This window comes from Procambarus clarkii, chromosome 14, assembly GCF_040958095.1.
Source record: "Procambarus clarkii isolate CNS0578487 chromosome 14, FALCON_Pclarkii_2.0, whole genome shotgun sequence".
In the NCBI taxonomy this organism is placed as follows: domain Eukaryota; kingdom Metazoa; phylum Arthropoda; class Malacostraca; order Decapoda; family Cambaridae; genus Procambarus; species Procambarus clarkii.
This window is the reverse complement of record NC_091163.1, coordinates 17,961,760-17,981,059: the sequence shown is the minus strand read 5'-3', so window position 1 is coordinate 17,981,059 and position 19,300 is coordinate 17,961,760. Positions and strand designations below refer to the sequence as shown.

The 19,300-nt window shown below is 43.7% G+C and overlaps 3 non-coding genes across 3 annotated transcripts; 1 reads left to right on the top strand and 2 right to left on the bottom strand.

Annotated features, from left to right (window-relative positions):
• Nucleotides 1-5,365: 5,365 nt before the first annotated feature.
• On the bottom strand, nucleotides 5,366-5,438 carry TRNAV-AAC (transfer RNA valine (anticodon AAC)). The gene has a single exon. It is a non-coding gene; the product is annotated as a tRNA-Val (tRNA).
• Nucleotides 5,439-10,641: 5,203 nt separating this feature from the next.
• Nucleotides 10,642-10,714, bottom strand: TRNAV-UAC (transfer RNA valine (anticodon UAC)). The gene has a single exon. It is a non-coding gene; the product is annotated as a tRNA-Val (tRNA).
• Nucleotides 10,715-11,182: 468 nt separating this feature from the next.
• On the top strand, nucleotides 11,183-11,255 carry TRNAV-AAC (transfer RNA valine (anticodon AAC)). Its single transcript has one exon. It is a non-coding gene; the product is annotated as a tRNA-Val (tRNA).
• Nucleotides 11,256-19,300: the final 8,045 nt, after the last annotated feature.

Below are 19,300 nucleotides of genomic sequence, written 5' to 3'. Positions count from 1 at the left end.
TCACCACATTCAAGATTCTCAAGGGAATCGACAGGGTTGATAAAGAACGGCTTTTTAACACATGGGGCACACGCACTAGGGGACACAGGTGGAAACTGAGTGCCCAAATGAGCCACAGAGATATTAGAAAGAACTTTTTTAGTGTCAGAGTGGTTGACAAATGGAATGCATTAGGAAGCAATGTGGTGGAGGCTGACTCCATACACAGTTTCAAGTGTAGATATGATAGAGCCCAATATGCTCAGGAACCTGTACGCCTGTTGATTGACGGTTGAGAGGCAGGACCAAAGAGCCAGAGCTCAACCCCCGCCAGCACAACTAGATGAGTACAACTAGGTGAGTACATACACACACACACACACACACACACACACACACACACACACACACACACACACACATATAGGTCAGTCCTTGGACCTATACTGTTTCTGGTATATGTAAATGATCTCCCAGAGGGTATAGATTCGTTCCTCTCAATGTTTGCCGACGATGCAAAAATTATGAGGAGGATTGAAACAGAGGATGATAGTAGGAGGCTACAAGATGACCTGGATAGACTGAGTTAATGGTCCAACAAATGGCTGTTGAAGTTCAACCCGAGTAAATGCAAAGTAATGAAACTAGGCAGTGGAAACAGGAGGCCAGGCACAGGATACAGAATAGGAGATGAAGTACTTAATGAAACGGACAGAGAGAAAGATCTAGGAGTTGATATCACACCAAACCTGTCTCCTGAAGCCCACATAAAGAGAATAACGTCTGCGGCATATGTGAGGCTGGCTAACATCAGAACGGCGTTCAGGAACCTGTGTAAGGAATCATTCAGAATCTTGTACACCACATATGTAAGACCAATCCTGGAGTATGCGGCCCCAGCATGGAGCCCGTACCTTGTCAAGCACAAGACGAAGCTGGAAAAAGTCCAAAGGTATGCTACTAGACTAGTCCCAGAACTAAGAGGCATGAGTTATGAGGAAAGGCTGCGGGAAATGCACCTTACGACACTGGAAGACAGAAGAGTAAGGGGGGACATGATCACAACCTACAAAATCCTCAGGGGAATCGACCGGGTAAACAAGGATGAACTATTCAACACTGGTGGGACGCGAACAAGGGGACACAGGTGGAAGCTGAGTACCCAAATGAGCCACAGAGACGTTAGAAAGAACTTTTTCAGTGTCAGAGTAGTTAGTAAATGGAATGCATTAGGAAGTGATGTGGTGAAGGCTGACTCCATACACAGTTTCAAATGTAGATATGATAGAGCCCAATAGGCTCAGGAATCTGTACACCAGTTGATTGACGGTTGAGAGGCGGGACCAAAGAGCCAGAGCTCAACACCCGCAAGCACAATTAGGTGAGTACAATTAGGTGAGTACACACACACACACACACACACACACACACACCGTACCATTATTGTATATCCAAACTATATCACTTTCTTTAAGAGTAAATCATCACTGTATTATTAGCATTTTAACATCCTTAATACCACAAACGATGATCACCACAATCCGGCAAGTAGTCCCCCAGCTTATAAATGAAAGGCGCTTTAGACACGACTCACAGCTGATTACATGTGGAATATTAATCGAGTATTAATTCGCTTGCTTAAACTATTATTGAAACAAACCACTATCAAGTCTTAACCTGAGAACCGTACAACAAAATTTCCGTGTGAAATGAACACGTTAAGGGAATATAGAATTATAATCCACCTAAATATTTGGAAATATTTAGAGCAACAGTTGAAAAGTTTGTTTCACATTCAGTCATTATCATGTGGGTTGTTGCGAAGAGTGTATTGCAACCGTTGAAACAAGACAGAACAATTATAGAAACATAAGAAATCCTTAGACCAAACAACATATGAATGACGGCAAATTGACAGCCGTCAGTCTCCACAGGAGGTGACCTGCATGCACCAACCTTTAATTCCTGCTCTTAACTGTCATATTTCATATTGAGTTAAGCAGCTCCTGGGAAGTAAGTGGTCACGGGGAGTGGAACACAACAATGAGGTCCTGGAAGTGGTCTATGACCACTGTGGGAACCGACCTGTGAGATTTATATTTATTTAATTTATATGAATTTATATTTACGTTAATTTATATACTTCGATAGCAATTTGTATAATGATAAGTGGACTGTATTTCTGCAATAATCTCTTAATCTCACAAATCGATCCTCTACACATTAGGGGGGGTTTATATTAATTGAATATATATGCAGCCAATCAAACTACAGTATTAACTACATACATTGAAAAGGTTCCTTATCTTATAGTACAGCAGGTTAGTCCACCAGGTATAACTAGGGTGTAGACACCAAATTATCCTCTTTGAGGTAGCTTCCATCACCCAGTAACTGGTGCACAAAGTCTTTGCTTCCTCGTCTTGACGTGTCAAAAGGGCGCTAGCTGTAAAGCCAGAAACCTATATATGACAAGTATTTCAGAGAAAACACTGTACTTGGAACAATAAAGACCTGGCTTAATTACCTTTAGTTTGAGGCTATATCGTGCTCTAACCGGAGCACCCTACCCAATGACATTAATGGCCACTAATGATAGATAATGGGTTTCGGAAAGAACACTTAACTTGATTTGATGATAGCGTGTTGAAAATGGTACACCTTTGGTTTCCATAACACTACGTCCAAGTAAATTTAACAGGAGCCGAATTTGCTCCCTGTGAGCCTCTGGTCTAGTATCAACAATAGCTGCCCCCTTTCTTCACCCTGACGCCTGGCTTACATTGTCCACATGACAGAAAGTGATAGAAGGGTCACATTTACTCTACTTTAATATTGATAATTAAGTTAATTTATATGAGATGTTTTTATGATGGTAAAGTTCAAAGACTAATGTATTTACGAATAATTCCCACCATAATAGGTGGTGAATATAATAGTATGTGGTGATGATATCCCGTTTTCAATAGACGGTAATTCCACTACAAGTTACGTTTTCTATGGGTTAACTTGTTTATACAACACAGCTATTATCTGTCTGTATGATATATTAAATGGTGTCGGATTTTCCGACAACCACCCTCGCCAACTGTAATTACCAACCATTGTTCGCTACTGAGTCCCTCATCCAGCTTTATGTCCGAGACGCTTGAGGGGGGGGGGGGCAGAAGGCTGGCGGCGACGTGGGGGCGCTAACCTAACCTAACCTATCACCCACATTTACCATGATGTGTTTAATAGGGAGAATATGTGTGTGTGTGTGTGTGTGTGTGTGTGTGTGTGTGTGTGCGTGTGTGTGTGTGTGTGTGTGTGTGTACTCACCTATTTGTACTCACCTATTTGTGCTTTCGGGGGTTGAGCTTTGGCTCTTTGGTCCCGCCTCTCAACTGTCAATCAACTGGTGTACAGGTTCCTGAGCCTACTGGGCTCTATCATATCTACACTTGAAATTGTGCACGGAGTCAGCCTCCACCACATCACTGCCTAATGCATTCCATCCGTTAACTACTCTGACACTGAAAAAGTTCCTTCTAATGTCCCTGTGGCTCATGTGGGTACTCAGTTTCCACCTGTGTCCCCTTGTTCGCGTACTACCTGTGTTGAATAGTTTATCCTTGTTTACCCGGTCGATTCCCCTGAGGATTTTGTAGGTTGTGATCATGTTTTCCCTTACTCTTCTGTCCTCCAGGGTCATAAGGTGCATTTCCCGCAACCTTTTCTCGTAACTCATGCCTCTTAGTTCTGGGACTAGTCTAGTGGCATACCTTTGGACTTTTTCGAGCTTCGTCTTGTGCTTGACAAGGTATGGGCTCCATTCTGGGGCCGCATACTCCATGATCGGTCTTACATATGTGGTGTACAAGATTCTGAATGATTCTTTGCACAGGTTCCTGAACGCTGTTCTGATGTTAGCTAGCCTCGAATATACCGCAGACGTTATTCTTTTTATGTGGGCTTCAGGAGACAGGTTTGGTGTGATATCAACTCCTAGATCTTTCTCTCTGTCCGTTTCATTAAGTACTTCATCTCCTATTCTGTATCCTGTGTCTGGCCTCCTGTTTCCACTGCCTAGTTTCATTACTTTGCATTTACTCGGGTTGAACTTCAGCAGCCATTTGTTGGACCATTCACTCAGTCTGTCTAGGTCATCTTGTAGCCTCTTACTATCATCCTCTGTTTCAATCCTCCTCATAATTTTTGCATCATCAGTAAACATTGAGAGATACGATTCTATACCCTCTGGGAGATCATTTACATATATCAGAAACAGTATAGGTCCAAGGACTGACCCCTGCGGGACTCCACTTGTTACGTCTCGCCAATCTCAGACCTCACTCCTCACACTGACTCGTTGTCTCCTGTTGCTTAGGTACTCCTTTATCCTGGAGTACCTTCCCTTTCACACCGGCCTGCATCTCCAGCTTTTTCACTAGCCTCTTGTGTGGTACTGTATCAAATGCTTTCTGACAATCCAAAAATATGCAGTCTGCCCACCCTTCTCTTTCTTGCCTGATTTTTGTTGCCTGCTCGTAGAATTCAATTAACCCTGTGAGGCAGGACCTGCAATCCCTGAATCCATGTTGATGCTGTGTTACAAAGTTCTTTTACTCCAGATGTTCCACTAGCTTTCTTCGCACAATCTTCTCCATCAGCTTGCATGGTATGCAGGTTACGGACACTGGCCTGTAGTTCAGCGCCTCCTGTCTATCCCCTTTCTTGTATATCGGGACTACGTTAGCTGCTTTCCAAATTTCTGGCAGTTCCCCTGTTGCCAGTGATTTGTTATACACTATGGAGAGTGACAGGCACCGTTCATCTGCTCCTACCTTTAGTATCCAAGGGTAGATTCCATCTGGGCCTATAGCCTTTGTCACATCCAACTCTAGTAAACACTTCCTTATTTCCCCGCTGCTAATCTCAAACTCTTCCAGTGGTTCCTGGTTAACTGTTCCCTCTCTTATCTCTGGGGTTTCTCTTTGCTCTTAGGTGAAGACCTCCTTGATTTCTTATTCAGTTCCTCACACACTTCCTTGTCGTTTGTTGTGAATCCTTCTTCCCCTATTCTTAATTTCATAACCTGTTCCTTTACTGTTGTTTTTCTCCTGATGTGGCTATGCAGCAATTTAGTTGTGTGTGTTAGGCAATTTAGTTGTGTGTGTTAGGCAATTTAGGTGTGTGTGTGTGTGTGTGTGTGTGTGTGTGTGTGTGTGTGTGTGTGTGTGTGTGTGTGTGTGTGTGTGTGTGTGTGTGTGTGTGTGTGTGTGTGTGTGTGTGTGTGTGTGTGTGTGTGTGTTTGTGTGAGTGTGTGTACTCACCTAATTGTGCTTGCGGAGGTTGAGCTCTCTCTCTTTGGTCCCGCCTCTCAACCGTCAATCAACAGGAAAATTGCCCTCGCCAGGGCTCGAACCAGGTACCTTCTGCGTGTTAAGCAGACGTGATATCCAATACACTACGAGAGCTGAGTAAATTGTTCTCGCCAGGGAGTGTGTGTGTGTGTGTATGTGTGTGTGTGTGTGTGTGTGTGTGTGTGTGTGTGTGTGTGTGTGTGTGTGTGTGTGTGTGTGTGTGTGTGTGTGTGTGTGTGTGTGTGTGTGTGTGTGTGTGTGTGTGTGTGTGTGTGTGTGTGTGTGTGTGTGTGTGTGTGTGTGTGTGTGTGTGTGTGTGTGTGTGTGTGTGTGTGTGTGTGTGTACTGGCCTAGTTGTGCTTGCGGGGATTGAACTCTGGCTCTTTGATCCCGCCTCTCAACCGTCAATCAACAGGTGTACAGGTTCCTGAGAGCCTATTGGGCTCTATTAGAGCCTATTGGGCTCTATCATATCTACACTTGAAACTGTGTATGGAGTCAGCCTCGACCACATTATTTCCTAATGCATTCCATTTGTCAACCACTCTGACACTAAAAAAGTTCTTTCTAATATCTCTGTGGCTCATTTGGACAGTTTCCACCTGTGTCCCCTAGTGCGTGTGCCTCTTGTGTTAAATAGCCTGTCTTTATCAACCCTGTTGATTCCCTTGAGAATCTTGAATGTGGTGATCATGTCCCTCTTAACTCTTCTATCTTCTAACGAAGTGAGGTTCAATTCCCGTAGTCTCTCCTCGTAGCTCATACCTCTCAGCTCGGGTACTAGTCTGGTGGCAAACCTTTGAACCTTTTCCAGTTTAGTCTTATGCTTGACTAGATATGGACTCCATGCTGGAGCCGCATACTCCAGGATTGGTCTGACATATGTGATATATAATGTTCTGAAAGATTCCTTACACAAGTTTCTAAAGGCCGTTCTTATGTTAGCCAACCTGGCATATGCTGCTGATGTTATCCTCTTGATATGAGCTTCAGGGGACAGGTCTGGCGTTATATCAACCCCCAGATCTTTCTCTCTTTCTGACTCTTGAAGTATTTCATCTACCAAGTTATGCCTTGTATCTGGTCTCCTGCTTCCTACCCCTATCTTCATTACATTACATTTGCTTGGGTTAAACTCTAAAAGCCATTTGTTCGACCATTCCTGCAGCTTGTCCAGGTCTTCTTGAAGCCTCAAGCTGTCCTCCTCTGTCTTAATCCTTCTCATAATTTTGGCGTCGTCAGCAAACATTGAGAGGAATGAGTCCATACCCTCTGGAAGATCATTTACGTATATCAGAAAGAGGATAGGTCCAAACACAGAGCCCTGTGGGACTCCACTGGCGACTTCACGCCATTCTGAGGTCTCACCCCTCACCATAACCCTCTGCTTCCTATTGCTTAGGTACTCCCTAATCCACTGTAGCGCCCTACCAGTTACTCCTGCCTGTTTCTCCAGCTTATGCATCAACCTTTTATGGGGCACTGTGTCAAAGGCTTTCCGACAGTCCAAAAAAATGCAGTCCGCCCATTCTTCTCTTTCTTGCTTAATCTTTGTCACCTGATCATAGAATTCTATCAAGCCTGTAAGGCAAGATTTACCCTCCCTGAACCCATGTTGATGGGTTGTCACGAAGTCTCTTCTCTCCAGATGTGTTACTAGGTTTTTTCTCACAATCTTCTCCATCACCTTTCAGGGTATATAAGTTAAGGCCACTGACTTGTAGTTGAATGCCTCTTGTCTGTCACCCTTTTTAAATATTGGCACTACATTAGCAGTCTTCCATATTTCTGGTAGGTCTCCCGTTTCCAGTGACTACTATACACTATGGAGAGTGGCAAGCAAAGTGCTCCTGCACATTCTTTCAATACCCATGGTGAGATTCCATCCGGCCCAACAGCTTTTCTTACATCCAGCTCCAATAGGTGCTTCTTGACCTCATCTCTTGTAATTTCGAACCTTTCCAAGGTCACCTGGTTTGCTGCCACCTCTCCTAGCGCCGTGACTTCTCCCTGTTCTATTGTAAAGACCTCCTGGAACCTTTTGTTGAGTTCTTCACACACCTCTTTGTCATTCTCTGTGTACCTGTCCTCGCCTACCCTAAGTTTCATCACCTGTTCTTCACTGTTGTCTTCCTCCTGATGTGACTGTGTAGTAGCTTTGGTTCGGTCTTGGCTTTATTAGCTATATCATTTTCATACCTCTTCTCAGCTGCTCTTCTCACACTAACATACTCGTTCCTGGGTCTCTGGTATCTCTCTCTACTTTCTGGTGTTCTGTTATTACGGAAGTTCCTCCATGCCCTTTTGTTCAGCTCCTTTGCTTTCATACATTCCCTATTAAACTGTGGATTCTTCCTTTGCTTCTCTGTTTTTTCCTGTCGGGCTGGGACAAACCTGCTTACAGACTCCTGACATTTTTGGGTGACATTGTGCATCATGTCTTGTACGGACTTGGTTCCGAGTTCTGTGTCCCAATGTATATCCCATAGGAATTTATTCATCTCTTCATAGTTTCCTTTTTGGTACGCCAGCTCTTTATTTCCCAGTTCTTTTTTGGGGGTGATAATTCCCAGCTCAACCAGGCACTCAAAGCTCAATACACTATGATCACTCATTCCCAAGGGGGCTTCCAACTTAACTTCCCTTATATCCGACTCATTTAGGGTAAATAATAGATCAAGCAAGGCTGGTTCATCCCCTCCTCTCATTCTTGTCAGTCCCTTCAAGGGTCGGTCGGTGTGTGTGTGTGTGTGTGTGTGTGTGTGTGTGTGTGTGTGTGTGTGTGTGTGTGTGTGTGTGTGTGTGTGTGTGTGTGTGTGTGTGTGTGTGTGTGTGTGTGTGTGTGTGTGTGTGTGTGTGTGAATGTGTGTGTGTGTGTGTGTACTCACCTAGTTGTACTCACCTAGTTGTGTTTGCGGAGGTTGGGCTCTGGCTCTTTGGTCCCGCCTCTCAACCGTCAATCAACAGGTGTACAGATTCCTGAACCTATCGGGCTCTGTCATATCTACACTTGAAACTGTGTATGGAGTCAGCCTCCACCACATCACCCCCTAATGCATTCCATTTGTCAACCACTCTGACACTAAAAAAGTTCTTTCTAATATCTCTGTGGCTCATTTGGGCACTCAGTTTCCACCTGTGTCCCCTTGTGCGTGTTCCCCTTGTGTTAAATAGACTGTCTTTATCTACCCTATCAATCCCCTTCAGAATCTTGAATGTGGTGATCATGTCCCCCCTAACTCTTCTGTCTTCCAGCGAAGTGAGGTTTAATTCCCGTAGTCTCTCCTCGTAGCTCATACCTCTCAGCTCGGGTACTAGTCTGGTGGCAAACCTTTGAACCTTTTCCAGTTTAGTCTTATCCTTGACTAGATATGGACTCCATGCTGGGGCTGCATAGTCCAGGATTGGCCTGACATATGTGGTATACAAAGTTCTGAATGATTCTTTACACAAGTTTCTGAATGCCGTTCGTATGTTGGCCAGCCTGGCATATGCCGCTGATGTTATCCGCTTGATATGTGCTGCAGGAGACAGGTCTGGTGTGATATCAACCCCCAAGTCTTTTTCCTTCTCTGACTCCTGAAGAATTTCCTCTCCCAGATGATACCTTGTATCTGGCTTCCTGCTCCCTACACCTATCTTCATTACATTACATTTGGTTGGGTTAAACTCTAACAACCATTTGTTCGACCATTCCTTCAGCTTGTCTAGGTCTTCTTGAAGCCTCAAACAGTCCTCTTCTGTTTTAATCCTTCTCATAATTTTAGCATCGTCCGCAAACATTGAGAGAAATGAATCGATACCCTCCGGGAGATCATTTACATTTATCAGAAACAAGATAGGACCGAGTACAGAGCCCTGTGGGACTCCACTGGTGACTTCATGCCAATCGGAGGTCTCACCCCTCACCGTAACTCTCTGCTTCCTATTGCTTAGATACTCCCTTATCCACTGGAGCACCTTACCAGCTACACCTGCCTGTCTCTCCAGCTTATGTACCAGCCTCTTATGCGGTACTGTGTCAAAGGCTTTCCGACAATCCAAGAAAATGCAGTCCGCCCAGCCCTCTCTTTCTTGCTTAATCCGTGTCACCTGATCGTAGAATTCTATCAAGCCTGTAAGGCAAGATTTACCCTCCCTGAATCCATGTGTGTGTGTGTGTGTGTGTGTGTGTGTGTGTGTGTGTGTGTGTGTGTGTGTGTGTGTGTGTGTGTGTGTGTGTGTGTGTGTGTGTGTGTGTGTGTGTGTGTGTACTCATCTAGTTGTGCTTGCGGGGGTTGAGCTCTGGCTCTTTGGTCCCGCCTCTCAACTGTCAATCAACAGGTGTACAGGTTCCTGAGCCTACTTGGCTCTATCATATCTACACTTGAAACTGTGTATGGAGTCAGCCTCCACCACATCACTTCCTAATGCATTCCATTTGTCAACCACTCTGACACTAAAAAAGTTCTTTCTAATATCTCTGTGGCTCATTTGGGCGCTCAGTTTCCACCTGTGTCCCCTAGTGCGTGTGCCCCTTGTGTTAAACAGTCTGTCTTTATCAACCCTGTCAATTCCCTTGAGGATCTTGAATGTGGTGATCATGTCCCCCCTAACTCTTCCCCCCTCTTGTGTGTGTGTGTGTGTGTGTGTGTGTGTGTGTGTGTGTGTGTGTGTGTGTATGTGTGTGTATGTGTGTGTGTGTGTGTGTGTGTGTGTGTGTGTGTGTGTGTGTGTGTGTGTGTGTGTGTGTGTGTGTGTGTGTGTGTGTGTGTGTGTGTGTGTGTGTGTGTGTGTGTGTGTGTGTGTGTGTGTGTGTGTGTGTGTTTGTGTGTGTGTAATTACCTAAGTGTAGTTACAGGATGTAACTATCAAAAAAATGATAAAACGTTTCTGAATCGATGAGGAGACTTTATAGAACCTTCTGTGAGGACCTAGAGAGGGAGCCGAACATGCCCCTCCCCTTCTTAATCCCTAATTAAGGATTTAGATTTGCGCAGATAATCCTTAATTAAGGAATATCCATGCACAAGAGTCACTGAAGGATCGTATCCTGTACAATCCTGTCTGTATCCTGCGCCACACACACCTGGCGTCCACGGTTCGAGCCTCCAAGAACCCAGGTGAATGTAATCATATCCTGTATAAGACATAGAGCGGAATAATGTAAGTGATTCTAATACTTAGATCCCAGGCTTAAATCTATGAATATAAGACACTGAAGGTGGGGTCGGTGCTCACTTGTCTATAGCAAGACTATTGATGGGAAAATAAGGTTAAATAAATATATAATCTATTTCATATAATGCTTATAGAAACCCAAATAACTGTTTATATTTGCTCTCGCCAGGGCTCGAACCTGGGATCTTCTGCGTGTAAAGCAGACGTGATAACCACTTCACTACGAGAGCCGGGAGGTCAGAGCAGACGTACTGACTATTAAGGAATTGAATCCTTATCGTAACAGCGTTTGCTAGCTCTCAAGACAGGTTTCAAGCTATAAACAACATACAAATATATATTAAAATATATATATTTGTACCTAAAGGTTTGTTATATATGTATAAATATATATATATATATATATATATATATGTATATATATATATATATATATATATATATATATATATATATATATATATATATATATATATATATATATATATATATTTGTACCTAAATGTTTGTATAAAATGTATATATTTGTATATATATTTATATATATATATTTGTGATACATACACAATACAATTGTTTGTATACACAACATACAAATGCTCCAACACGATACAACTGAAACAATGTTCGTTAACACAGCAGCACTTGCCTGTGTTTACAAATGTTATAACACACATTCATATCATTACCTTCACTCAGCTCTCGTAGTGTAGTGGATATCACGTCTGCTTAACACGCAGAAGGTCCCAGGTTCGAGCCCTGGCGAGAGCAATTTTAGATTTCATCATATCTATTGATTTCCAACAGCAAATCTATTCTTAAGCATTTGTGATCGCTTTTCAAATTTGTGCATCATTGATCTTGATATTGGCAAGAGTGCACCAGGCCAATCATACTATGACAAATCAGTTTAACAAATATTTAATAATTTGTTTGACTTGTTTAATATCAATCTCATGTAATTGATTCCGTGTGATCGATCCCATGTCTATCAATGATCCCACATCGTCAGTCCCATGCCTACCAATCCGACGCGATCGATTTATCTCCAACAGTAAATTTCATGCCATCGAATTATGTCTAATTTTGAACGTAAGGTATTACTAGTCAAGATTAATGATTAATACTGACATCAAATGTGAATAAAACATTTAGTAGCAATATTGGCTTAAGTGAATGAGACTGCTGGTTAAGTGTACACAGTGGTTGATAACTTTATTGTGGTCTCAATAGGACCAGGACTCACTAAAGCAAACTTGCGAGTGTGTCCAGTCTTCATTCATGACAGTTTAGTCTGCATTAATAACAAAGTTCACGAGCTCCGAAGAGCTTCGATCTCAACACAAGGCCATTAATATTATGGATGACCACGTATAGCGCTTTGGTAGGTGGTAAACTTCTGTAATAAATGTAGATTAATTATCATGAATGAGGTCAGGGGGGACCCTCTCTCGTAGGTGTACGTATATATATATATATGTCGTACCTAGTAGCCAGAACGCACTTGTCAGCCTACTATGCAAGGCCCGATTTGCCTAATAAGCCACGTTTTCATGAATTAATTGTTTTTCCACTACCTAACCTAACCTAACCTAACTTTTTCTGCTACCTAACCTAACCTATAAAGATAGCTTAGGTTAGGTTAGGTAGGGTCGGTTAGGTTCGGTCAAATATCTACGTTAATTTTAACCCCAATAAAAAAAAATTGACCTCATACATAATGAAATGGGTAGCATTATCATTTCATAAGAAAAAAATTAGAGAAAATATATTAATTCAGGAAAACTTGGCTTATTAGGCAAATCGGGCCTTGCCTAGCAGGCCGAGTACGACGTTCTGGCTACTAGTACGACATATATATATATATATATATATATATATATATATATATATATATATATATATATATATATATATATATATATATATATATATATATATATATATATATATATATATATATATATATATATATATATATATATCTGAAAACTCACACCCCAGAAGTGACTCGAACCCATACTCCCAGAAGCAACGCAACTGGTATGTACAAGACGCCTTAATCCACTTGACCATCACGACCGGACAAAATGAGGTGATAGCCGAGGCTATACGAACCACCCCACCGCCGGCACTCGGATAGTTATCTTGGGCATAGCATTTTACCAAATCACCTCATTCTTTGGGGCACACGTGAGGAACACAAATGCGAACAAGCCTGAATGGTCCCCAGGACATATGCAACTGAAAACTCACACCCCAGAAGTGACTCGAACCCATACTCCCAGAAGCAACGCAACTGGTATATACAAGACGCCTTAATCCACTTGACCATCACGACCGGACAAAATGAGGTGATAGCCGAGGCTATATGAACCACCCCACCGCCGGCACTCGGATAGTTATCTTGGGCATAGCATTTTACCAAATCACCTCATTCTTTGGGGCACACGTGAGGAACACAAATGCGAACAAGCCTGAATGGTCCCCAGGACATATGCAACTGAAAACTCACACCCCAGAAGTGACTCGAACCCATACTCCCAGAAGCAACGCAACTGGTATGTACAAGACGCCTTAATCCACTTGACCATCACGACCGGACAAAATGAGGTGATAGCCGAGGCTATATGAACCACCCCACCGCCGGCACTCGGATAGTTATCTTGGGCATAGCATTTTACCAAATCACCTCATTCTTTGGGGCACACGTGAGGAACACAAATGCGAACAAGCCTGAATGGTCCCCAGGACATATGCAACTGAAAACTCACACCCCAGAAGTGACTCGAACCCATACTCCCAGAAGCAACGCAACTGGTATGTACAAGACGCCTTAATCCACTTGACCATCACGACCGGACAAAATGAGGTGATAGCCGAGGCTATATGAACCACCCCACCGCCGGCACTCGGATAGTTATCTTGGGCATAGCATTTTACCAAATCACCTCATTCTTTGGGGCACACGTGAGGAACACAAATGCGAACAAGCCTGAATGGTCCCCAGGACATATGCAACTGAAAACTCACACCCCAGAAGTGACTCGAACCCATACTCCCAGAAGCAACGCAACTGGTATGTACAAGACGCCTTAATCCACTTGACCATCACGACCGGACAAAATGAGGTGATAGCCGAGGCTATATGAACCACCCCACATTTGTGTTCGCATTTGTGTTCCTCACGTGTGCCCCAAAGAATGAGGTGATTTGGTAAAATGCTATGCCCAAGATAACTATCCGAGTGCCGGCGGTGGGGTGGTTCATATAGCCTCGGCTATCACCTCATTTTGTCCGGTCGTGATGGTCAAGTGGATTAAGGCGTCTTGTACATACCAGTTGCGTTGCTTCTGGGAGTATGGGTTCGAGTCACTTCTGGGGTGTGAGTTTTCAGTTGCATATGTCCTGGGGACCATTCAGGCTTGTTCGCATTTGTGTTCCTCACGTGTGCCCCAAAGAATGAGGTGATTTGGTAAAATGCTATGCCCAAGATAACTATCCGAGTGCCGGCGGTGGGGTGGTTCATATAGCCTCGGCTATCACCTCATTTTGTCCGGTCGTGATGGTCAAGTGGATTAAGGCGTCTTGTACATACCAGTTGCGTTGCTTCTGGGAGTATGGGTTCGAGTCACTTCTGGGGTGTGAGTTTTCAGTTGCATATGTCCTGGGGACCATTCAGGCTTGTTCGCATTTGTGTTCCTCACGTGTGCCCCAAAGAATGAGGTGATTTGGTAAAATGCTATGCCCAAGATAACTATCCGAGTGCCGGCGGTGGGGTGGTTCATATAGCCTCGGCTATCACCTCATTTTGTCCGGTCGTGATGGTCAAGTGGATTAAGGCGTCTTGTACATACCAGTTGCGTTGCTTCTGGGAGTATGGGTTCGAGTCACTTCTGGGGTGTGAGTTTTCAGTTGCATATGTCCTGGGGACCATTCAGGCTTGTTCGCATTTGTGTTCCTCACGTGTGCCCCAAAGAATGAGGTGATTTGGTAAAATGCTATGCCCAAGATAACTATCCGAGTGCCGGCGGTGGGGTGGTTCATATAGACTCGGCTATCACCTCATTTTGTCCGGTCGTGATGGTCAAGTGGATTAAGGGGTCTTGTACATACCAGTTGCGTTGCTTCTGGGAGTATGGGTTCGAGTCACTTCTGGGGTGTGAGTTTTCAGTTGCATATGTCCTGGGGACCATTCAGGCTTGTTTGCATTTGTGTTCCTCACGTGTGCCCCAAAGAATGAGGTGATTTGGTAAAATGCTATGCCCAAGATAACTATCCGAGTGCCGGCGGTGGGGTGGTTCATATAGCCTCGGCTATCACCTCATTTTGACCGGTCGTGATGGTCAAGTGGATTAAGGCGTCTTGTACATACCAGTTGCGTTGCTTCTGGGAGTATGGGTTCGAGTCACTTCTGGGGTGTGAGTTTTCAGTTGCATATGTCCTGGGGACCATTCAGGCTTGTTCGCATTTGTGTTCCTCACGTGTGCCCCAAAGAATGAGGTGATTTGGTAAAATGCTATGCCCAAGATAACTATCCGAGTGCCGGCGGTGGGGTGGTTCATATAGCCTCGGCTATCACCTCATTTTGTCCGGTCGTGATGGTCAAGTGGATTAAGGCGTCTTGTACATACCAGTTGCGTTGCTTCTGGGAGTATGGGTTCGAGTCACTTCTGGGGTGTGAGTTTTCAGTTGCATATGTCCTGGGGACCATTCAGGCTTGTTCGCATTTGTGTTCCTCACGTGTGCCCCAAAGAATGAGGTGATTTGGTAAAATGCTATGCCCAAGATAACTATCCGAGTGCCGGCGGTGGGGTGGTTCATATAGCCTCGGCTATCACCCCATTTTGTCCGGTCGTGATGGTCAAGTGGATTAAGGCGTCTTGTACATACCAGTTGCGTTGCTTCTGGGAGTATGGGTTCGAGTCACTTCTGGGGTGTGAGTTTTCAGTTGCATATGTCCTGGGGACCATTCAGACTTGTTCGCATTTGTGTTCCTCACGTGTGCCCCAAAGAATGAGGTGATTTGGTAAAATGCTATGCCCAAGATAACTATCCGAGTGCCGGCGGTGGGGTGGTTCATATAGCCTCGGCTATCACCTCATTTTGTCCGGTCGTGATGGTCAAGTGGATTAAGGCGTCTTGTACATACCAGTTGCGTTGCTTCTGGGAGTATGGGTTCGAGTCACTTCGGGGGTGTGAGTTTTCAGTTGCATATGTCCTGGGGACCATTCAGGCTTGTTCGCATTTGTGTTCCTCACGTGTGCCCCAAAGAATGAGGTGATTTGGTAAAATGCTATGCCCAAGATAACTATCCGAGTGCCGGCGGTGGGGTGGTTCATATAGCCTCGGCTATCACCTCATTTTGTCCGGTCGTGATGGTCAAGTGGATTAAGGCGTCTTGTACATACCAGTTGCGTTGCTTCTGGGAGTATGGGTTCGAGTCACTTCTGGGGTGTGAGTTTTCAGTTGCATATGTCCTGGGGACCATTCAGGCTTGTTCGCATTTGTGTTCCTCACGTGTGCCCCAAAGAATGAGGTGATTTGGTAAAATGCTATGCCCAAGATAACTATCCGAGTGCCGGCGGTGGGGTGGTTCATATAGCCTCGGCTATCACCTCATTTTGTCCGGTCGTGATGGTCAAGTGGATTAAGGCGTCTTGTACATACCAGTTGCGTTGCTTCTGGGAGTATGGGTTCGAGTCACTTCTGGGGTGTGAGTTTTCAGTTGCATATGTCCTGGGGACCATTCAGGCTTGTTCGCTTTTGTGTTCCTCACGTGTGCCTCAAAGAATGAGGTGATTTGGTAAAATGCTATGCCCAAGATAACTATCCGAGTGCCGGCGGTGGGGTGGTTCATATAGCCTCGGCTATCACCTCATTTTGTCCGGTCGTGATGGTCAAGTGGATTAAGGCGTCTTGTACATACCAGTTGCGTTGCTTCTGGGAGTATGGGTTCGCGTCACTTCGGGGGTGTGAGTTTTCAGTTGCATATGTCCTGGGGACCATTCAGGCTTGTTCGCATTTGTGTTCCTCACGTGTGCCCCAAAGAATGAGGTGATTTGGTAAAATGCTATGCCCAAGATAACTATCCGAGTGCCGGCGGTGGGGTGGTTCATATAGCCTCGGCTATCACCTCATTTTGTCCGGTCGTGATGGTCAAGTGGATTAAGGCGTCTTGTACATACCAGTTGCGTTGCTTCTGGGAGTATGGGTTCGAGTCACTTCTGGGGTGTGAGTTTTCAGTTGCATATGTCCTGGGGACCATTCAGGCTTGTTCGCATTTGTGTTCCTCACGTGTGCCCCAAAGAATGAGGTGATTTGGTAAAATGCTATGCCCAAGATAACTATCCGAGTGCCGGCGGTGGGGTGGTTCATATAGCCTCGGCTATCACCTCATTTTGTCCGGTCGTGATGGTCAAGTGGATTAAGGCGTCTTGTACATACCAGTTGCGTTGCTTCTGGGAGTATGGGTTCGAGTCACTTCTGGGGTGTGAGTTTTCAGTTGCATATGTCCTGGGGACCATTCAGGCTTGTTCGCATTTGTGTTCCTCACGTGTGCCCCAAAGAATGAGGTGATTTGGTAAAATGCTATGCCCAAGATAACTATCCGAGTGCCGGCGGTGGGGTGGTTCATATAGCCTCGGCTATCACCTCATTTTGTCCGGTCGTGATGGTCAAGTGGATTAAGGCGTCTTGTACATACCAGTTGCGTTGCTTCTGGGAGTATGGGTTCGAGTCACTTCTGGGGTGTGAGTTTTCAGTTGCATATGTCCTGGGGACCATTCAGGCTTGTTCGCATAATATATATATATATGCATATATATATATATATATGCATATATATATATATATATATATATATATATATATATATATATATATATATATATATATATATATATATATATATATATATATATATATATATATATATATATATATATGCAAAAGAGCCTGAATGGTCCCCAGGACTATATGCGACTGAAAACACACCCCAGAAGTAACTCGACCCCATACTGCCAGGGGCAACACAACTGGTATCCCCTGGACGCCTTAATCCGCTTGACCATCATGACCGGACATAAGGAAGTGATAGCCGAAGCTATTTGAACCACTTCTCTGCCAGCATTCGGATGGTAGTCTTAGGCATAGCATTTTATCAAATCACCTCATTCTTTGGGGCACACGTGAGGAACACAAATGCGAAAGAGCCTGAATGGTCCCAGGACTATATGCGACTGAAAACTCACACCCCAGAAGTGACTCGAACCCATACTGCCAGGAGCAACGCAACTGGTATCTACGTGATGCCCTAATCCGCTTGACCATCATGAACGGACATAAGGAAGTGATAGCCGAAGCTATTTGAACCACTTCCCCGCCGGCACTCGGATGGTAGTCTTGGGCATAGCATTTTACCAAATCACCTCAATCAGTCATATTTATATTTATGTATATATATATATATATATATATATATATATATATATATATATATATATATATATAAATATATATATATATATATATATATATATATATATATATATATATATATATATATATATATATATATATATATATATATATATCTTTAATGTGACGGTAAAGCGTTGGTGTTCGGCTGTTTCAAAAGCTAGGGGCAGGGCCTCGTCACATTATAGAAAAAAAAAGAGAAAAGCTGGAGCTTTCGTCTGTGGTAAGGTAATGAGAAGACACACAAAACACAAGTAAATTAACAATGAAATTTTAATTACTTTAGAAAAACAAGACATGAATAAAGTTAAGCACATAAAATATAAAAGACAAGTCAACAAACAAAATAATATGAATAATCAGTGGCAAATGAAAAGTTACGTTAAGACAAGTGAGTTACAGTGATAGCAAAATAAATATGAATGGAGCTGGAATATTGGCTTCGAGCTGCCACCTCCCTTAGTACACGAAAGCCAAGGCTTAGTCTACCAGCGAGAGATGTCAACTGCAAGGAGCACTGAGATATTCTGACAATACTGAAGCACTGCAGCCCAGACATCAACTTGTGGCGGAGGGCAGGGGGCAGGTGCGACGGGACACCAGCCAATCAGCGACAGGCAGGCAAAGGACAAGCAGTTTGCTGTGTACGGTGGCGGTAGCTAGCAGGTGTCACTGTGTGCTGGGTACGATTTGCTCTCTGGGCAAAACGTTTGGCGATACTTGCTGGACGTATCTTCTATATTATCTTTTATTTTTACGTACTTTGTAGGGAAGAGCAGGCTCAATCTCTCTTGAAAGAGATTATCGTCACAATATATATATATATATATATATATATATATATATATATATATATATATATATATATATATATATATATATATATATATATTTATATATATTTATATAAGTGTAGTTACAGGATGTAACTATCAAAAAAATGATAAAACGTTTCTGAATCGATGAGGAGACTTTATAGAACCTTCTGTGAGGACCTAGAGAGGGAGCCGAACATGACCCTCCCCTTCTTAATCCTTAATTAAGGATTTAGATTTGCGCAGATAATCCTTAATTAAGGAATATCCATGCACAAGAGTCACTGAAGGATCGTATCCTGTACAATCCTGTCTGTATCCTGCGCCACACACACCTGGCGTCCACGGTTCGAGCCTCCAAGAACCCAGGTGAATGTAATCATATCCTGTATAAGACATAGAGCGGAATAATGTAAGTGATTCTAATACTTAGATCCCAGGCTTAAATCTATGCCTAAAAGACACTGAAGGTGGGGTCGGTGCTCACTTGTCTATAGCAAGACTATTGATGGGAAAATAAGG